The sequence below is a fragment of the Anas acuta genome, chromosome 1 (assembly GCF_963932015.1).
Source record: "Anas acuta chromosome 1, bAnaAcu1.1, whole genome shotgun sequence".
Lineage (NCBI taxonomy): Eukaryota > Metazoa > Chordata > Aves > Anseriformes > Anatidae > Anas > Anas acuta.
The window spans coordinates 173,429,746-173,436,800 of record NC_088979.1 but is presented as its reverse complement, the minus strand read 5'-3'; the positions used below and the strand labels follow the sequence as shown (position 1 = coordinate 173,436,800).

The window sequence follows — 7,055 nt, the reverse complement described above, 5'->3', positions numbered from 1 at the left end:
CGTTTAGCAAGGTCTCTGGGCACGCTCCAAATAACTTTAAGCCCATGTTAGTCTGATTCTCCACCCTGCTTTCCCCTCCTTAGGCACACGCCATGCCATCCTGTCCCCCCCGCAGCTTCTCTTCCAGAGGGCTGCCCACCCGCCAGCCCAGCTGCAGCTCCAGGGCTTCACGTGGGCATCTATCTGTGAGACTCCACAGTACAGGAGGATATCATAGAGGTCATGATGAAATATTGCCACCCACACAAGCAAAATAGAGGCTAAATTGCTTTAGGGTCTTAATAAAGGGCCTAAGTTTATTTAAAATGTGCTCTGGATAGCAGAGCTCTAGGGTCTTCTCTAGTCTTGAGAGCAGGATGCCAAGGTCTGTGAGATTTGAGCAGTGTATAAATATGGGTGAGGGTGTGAGGACAGCAGGGGTGCTGCTGGAGAAGCTCTTAGATAAGTCAGGGGGCTTACCCTGGCATGGTCTGATCCTCCCTCCCCGGGGGGACTGTCCCTTCCACCAGCTTGGCAGCCCAGGAGTGGGTGCTGAGGACACCAGCACACTGAGGAGCAATTCAGCGTGAGCATGTAGATGAGCCCATGAATCCAGAGAATTTAACAGGAGTGAAACTAGAGCCCTGGTAGCACGCCGTGATCGTATAGTGGTTAGTACTCTGCGTTGTGGCCGCAGCAACCTCGGTTCGAATCCGAGTCACGGCATCACCACGGCACACAGGCTCCAACAGTTTTTGCCCAGGGAAGTGGTTGAGTCACCTTCCCTGAAGGTCTTTAAAAGACATTTAGATGTAGAGCTCAGTGATATGGTCTGGTGGTGGACTTGTTAGTGTTAGGTCAGAGGTTGGACTTAGGTGATCTTGGAGGTGTCTTCCAACCTAGACGATTTGGTGATTCTGTGAAATCAATGAAATTTTATAGAGTCCAGTAGAAATCTGCAGGGGTTTTGAACAATATTACCAATTATTTCAACAGTTTGATGCAATTATCTGTTTCATTCTTAGGACGATGCAAAAGATTTTCAGATGGTGGGGTTTGCCCTATGGCATGTATTAATTTCTGTTATTATCCACTTTAAAAGTGTAATATTTGTGCAACAGTGATCACTTACTCTGCATAATGTCTGCACATTTACTCTTCCCTTAATGAAAGGTAAATGGAAGTTCATTACTCTTACATTATTTAACATGCAGCCTTTTGCCAAGTTTCATCTTGTGAAATACAGGCTTACGTAGTGACTGCCATGGTGATAAGACATACCATACTGTGGAATTGGAACTGGTTTCCGATAGCTTTTATCGGGATCTTGCATTACTTTTGATAGGAATAATTTTGCAGTATTGTCTTTACAGCAATTTCAGAAAATGAAATGTTATCGTACTGGTAAAATTATTTGCAAATAATTAAATATATGCCACACAGTCATAGCTACTAATTTAAGGATTGATTCAAATAGGTTCTTTGTGTTATAGGTGAAAACAAGCACTTTGATATCATTACAAATCAGCTGGGAAGGTAAGTGAAGAAGCATGTGCCAGCTACAAGGTATCACACCCTGGGTTGTGCAATCCCTGTGAAGTACAGGGGCTCAGTGTCCCGGGACAGGAGCTGGCAGACTGCTCTGTGCTTTCTGCTAACCCCAGGGCAGGAATCTTGCTCTGAACTTCACCCCGTCTTGGAGCTCCGTCAGCACAGTGCACCTGTCACTATCAGCCAGAGGAATTTCAGCTTTCCAGGGCAGACAAGTGTAGGTCACTGGATACTCATGGAGGTGAGTCCATAAGAAAAAACAACTTCCAACCTGAGGTTCACGAGTGACCCCACACAAATCATTCAGAAAAATAAGAATTTCTGTATTGTGAAGACAAAAGCATGTGCACTCACTCTGCCAAAAATGCAAGTTTTATTTTTTTTTCAGTCACAAGCACACTGCAGCTGTTACTTTGGCTCGAGAGAAAGTATTCCTACACTAAGGAGACATAGAGCCCAATTCATCTCTCGTATCAACCCTGTTAGTTATGCAAGGGATAATTTGGCTCACATAGCACTCTCCTAGCTACCAAGCCTTTTTCAGAGTCTCACTCTGGGTAGCACCCTAAAATTACTGCACAAGAGAATGCAGCTTTAATATTGCAAGACACTACCAATGGTCATATCATGTGAGCATCAAATTGCTAAGAGCAAGTGAAAAAGCTCCTCATTGTGCTAATTCAAACCAGTGCTTGAATGTGTTATCCTGCAGTGTTATCCCACACCCTCCAGAAATGCTGTCTTTAGCAGGAATTAGACTCCTCAAAGTCAAAAATTTGTGTTAAAGTCCATATGAGAAAGCTGCACAAAGAGAAGGATCCAGAAGCATCTCAAGTGAATTCACTGTGCTAGTATGGCTGTACAGAGAGATAAAAAAGATTAGTGAGAGCATATCACTAGGGCTACAACAGCATCATGAGACAGCCTCATATCACGGTGTTGCGATTTGGAGAGGGTTCAAGCTTTTGCACTAACTTCACTGTTCTGACATTATATTACAGCAACATCTCAGATTCATGGACCTGAGTTGTATCTTGCTGGGCAAGATGTTATCATACAATATTGGAATACCACTCATATATTAGAATATATAATTCTGAGTATGCAATTGCTGGATACAAAGGATGAGTGAAATTTTCTATAGCATTAACAGACCATTCATGGAGACAGTGTGTGCTTCATGTCTTGCAAGAAACTTCTAGGAACAGAGTTGTCAGCTCTCTGCCAGGTGACAGTCACTGAACTGGCACACCACCAGCTACCATCTTCATTCTGTTCATTCACATACATGATTTTTTAACCTCTCCTCGTGCACTATTTTTTCCCAGTTGGAGAGTCACAAGAAAAACTGACTGCCAGAACAAAGAATGGATGAGGGCTCCAGTAGCAAAACAACAAAAAACTATGTGGGGAACTGCATTCATGGTACCTGTCCTGTATACACTCAACATTCAAAGCTGAGTTATGGGTAGAGGAACCCTCCGTTTTATAAAATAAGTGTTTTTCCTTGATAGAAACATAATATATTCTTTTAATTGTTTGTTGTGTTTGTGGTGGTGGTGGTTTTTTTCTCCGATATGTACACTAAGACGCTTACCAAAATTAATTAATTTCAGTTACTTCAGTCACCCTGGTTTGGAATCCATAATTTTGTCAGGGTTGGCAACGTTGTATTTCAGTCTTTATTAAATCTGAAGGGTTATCTCCCAATAGTCAGGTTGTATGTGCTGTCTCTGCAGAAAGCAGCAATGCCCCAACCAAACTGAATACAAATTCAAGGGGAATACAATGAGATTTTTCTTTTGATAAACAAATTTGCATTCACCAGATTATTTTGACTGAATTTAATTTTAGATTTACAAAACTAATGAAGGATGAGAGCTTTTTTATCCCAGCCATCAGTTGCAGAATTGATCTAAGGGAAAGCCCAGGTTTAATCCTATTTCATCCAAAGGAGATTTGATCTGATGTTTCCATTAGCTATGCAGTAGAGTAAGCTGGGCATGCTTGTAACCCATTTTCTTGATGATGTTCCACTATATATTTTCCACATACTTTCCATTTCGCTAGCGGAAAATCTGTTACAGTATAGCAGTTAGATCAGCTTTCTGTTGCATGGTTTCATATCTCGTTATGGCAGCAACAGAAAATAAACTCCAGGATCCTGCATCATTCTTGTTGAGGTCTGTAAGCCTGGGGTTATGGAGTAGAACTTCTTTCCTTACAGCTGGAGTTCCCTGCTTTACTTCTGAAAGCTTGAAAGAAATCAAAGTAGAAGCTTTTCCAGATTTACCTTTTACATTCTTTAGTCAAGAATGTCAGGAAAAATATTTAGATCAGGTCTGAATAAAGGAATTAAAATAAAAATATGTTTCAGGCCCTGAACAAAAAGCTAATAGTTTTGTATACTGCCACACAGGACTTGAAATATTTTCCTTTAATATTTACATTTGTGAACAGATTTGAGGATGGACAGGTGAGAAAGTGTAAATTACGTGTAAAAAATAATGTGTCAAAATGTGTAAATTATGGGATGTTTGTACAGAAGTACAAGGATAGTTTCCTCAGTGCTTCAAAAACTGATTTATTAAGAGGTTACATTATTTTTCTGAGATGCCACTGTTCAACTTGATGTAAGACTTATAAAGTCACTTCCAACAAGGGAGAGGTACAAAACCAACACATTTCACTAAAACCGGCATTCAGAGAGAGTGTTTGTGCTTCTGTAACTAGGACACAAACTTTAACATTAGTGACAAGCAAAATCCAAATACCTATTACTGACGATCCTAACTTTCCTGCCAAAGGGTTTTGTGTTGTAGATCCTGTTTGCTAAGCCCTGAGGCAGAATCACCAGTACATTCATTTTAAGAACTTGTAGAGTCACAAAATGGGCAATATTTGGGTCAGTTGTAAACCACTTTGAATTTGAGCCATCTAGCAACAAGACACTTTCACTCCCTCTTTTTTATGCTTCCTAAGACAAGTTCCCTCTTCTTTTAAACATTTTCATTTCTAAAACCAAAGATATATTAAGTTTCTGTACTCAATAATGCATTTGTTACTGAAGAATGAGAAACCCCAAGTAGTTCCACTGTGATTTTAGCATTACTCTCCCACACACGCATAATGATAAGCTCTTTCATGACACTTTTAAACAATTATAAGCAGTCTTATTCAATAGATAGTAAAAGTCTGAGACCCTTTCTCATTGTGGATTTGCCTGCCTACAGAAATAAAACTGTTAAGTTGCACCTTTGCCAAACAAGACCAACTGTGCCTTTGGCTAATTGCCTATTCTTGAAACGTATGAAATCTATTAGATACTTTTGAAAGTTTGTTTAGTGCTAATTATTCTTGAAAATACATCCTAGCATAGAGATATCAGTCAAGATCTTTACTACTACCCCATCTTCTGATCGTCTCAAACTACAGAAGATTATTCACCATTTATGTGCACAGAAAACATGAATTAAATGTTCATAGACAAACTGCACATTTTCCACTTCTGGTTTATCCTAATGAGAAAGGGCTTTTAAATATTATTAAAATAAGGTTTTCTTAAAAGTTGCAATAGAGATATGCTGACATACAGATCTGTGCATTGTATAATACTGCAACTCACAGAATTATCCAACCACACGTAAACCATTTACAGGGAAAATTGCTTTGCTGAGATGTACACTTCCTTCTGGACACAAAACTACCTCTATGTTTAAATAATGAGTTAACTGTAAAACAGCCATTCTCTTAGGCTGGCCACAACAAATCAATGTGCATGTGGAGGAACGTCACATTTACGTTCTTGTAAACTATTCAAAAAGAGTGGTTATGGTAATTTCTAAATGGCTACCCTACTTCTGTTTCTGGAATACCTAGACAGTCTACATCCTAGTTTATAAATAATGAGATTTTGCTACTACAGATACTGTGCCATCCTCTGTGGCTTGACATCTTGTAGTCAAGATATCCAATGCAAAGCAAGTACCAAAATAAATAAATAAATATATAAATCTGAATTAAATACAATATTTAGATTTGGTAGAAAACCAAAGTGAATTGAGAGATAGGAAAGCATAATTCTTAAAACCTGGATCATCAGATTCCAATTTTTTTAATTAATTGCAGCCTTTTGAACTATCTAAAATTATCAGAAGACTCCTGGGGAAACACCTAGATTAAAATACCAGTTAGAGAAAGAGTTATAATCTTGTCATCAGTATTCAAAAACATCAGCCGAATTCCAGCTGTATCCCATCCAGCAGGTGGTAGGAGGAAATAGTGCCTTGTCTGATACAGTGATCCCAAGTCAGCAGGTGGTGGCATCACTCAGATTTTTAATAAAAAACAAATGAGCCTCATCAGGAAGATTAAAAACAAATAGAGAAAAACAGCATACCTCCTTAATATGTGTTACTGATTCACTTCACAAGTATTTCAACCAGTTGCGGTAACTCAAAAGCATGTAAATACAGGAGCTGTCTTAATTAATACAATGAAGTCAGTATACATTATATGTATTTTGTCTGTTTATTGCTTCGGTTTTAGTTTTCATACTGAACCTACTATTTGCTCTTTAACAGGAGTGCAAAGATACTCTGAAGTCTCCATTACCCCATGATCCTTCTGTTGTTTTATTCAGTGGATCTGTCTGCACACAGTCTGCAAAGTGCCTGCAAACTTCTTTGCTCCCAGAGGGTCACCAGTGACGTCCTGGTTACGCTCCTCTTCCTACATTCATTGCACTCCAGGCCATCAATAAGAAAATGTTACTTTAAAATATGCAATCATATTTCTTTGGTGAAGTAATGTCATGTGCTCTGTTATTCCCCTTTTCTAAACAATATTTTCATTTATACAGTTTATGATTTTTTTTCTCCTAACTTCCTTTCAGTTCATTTACTATTCAGTACATATCCTCACAGAGAAATAGATTTTAAAAATTCAGCAGATATACCTGTAACAGTTCTTTATGTTCTTTTATGTTATTATGTATGCATTTTCTAAGACATATAGCTTTGTTTTCAATAGTCAAGTTCCCTTAAACTTCTGTTTCTAGAGGATTTTGCTGCTAAATATACTCTTTTTTTAACAAATATATTCATGCACACACACTGTTCTCACAGCTGACTCTAGGCTGTACACTATGTTTAGTGTTAAATAGTTTTTTATACTCATAACTTGTGGCCATTAAATACAGTCGTTCTGGTTTTGAAACACTTTCCCTCCAATTTTCTCAAAAGCATGCTAGGGAGAATTACGCTCTCGATTTGCTACGAGATAACTACTGATAATACATGGAAACTTCTACAGCTTTCAGCAGCCTGCTTTGACACACGCCACTTGCATGAGTGAATGCCCCAACAATATGCTCTTGTGTGCATGCAGTAACGCGTTATATAATACTGCAGGCACAGTAAAAGGCTCGCTCAGAAATATGGCCAGCACATTATGTATCTGGAAGTAGAAACTAACCCGTGTTGCTTACACAATACTACTATTATTACTGTATCTCATGCCTTGTT

The 7,055-nt window shown here is 38.8% G+C and overlaps 1 non-coding gene across 1 annotated transcript; it reads left to right on the top strand.

Annotated features, from left to right (window-relative positions):
- The first annotated feature begins 633 nt into the window (after nucleotides 1–633).
- Nucleotides 634–705, top strand: TRNAH-GUG (transfer RNA histidin (anticodon GUG)). Its single transcript has one exon. It is a non-coding gene; the product is annotated as a tRNA-His (tRNA).
- The last annotated feature ends 6,350 nt before the right edge of the window (nucleotides 706–7,055 follow it).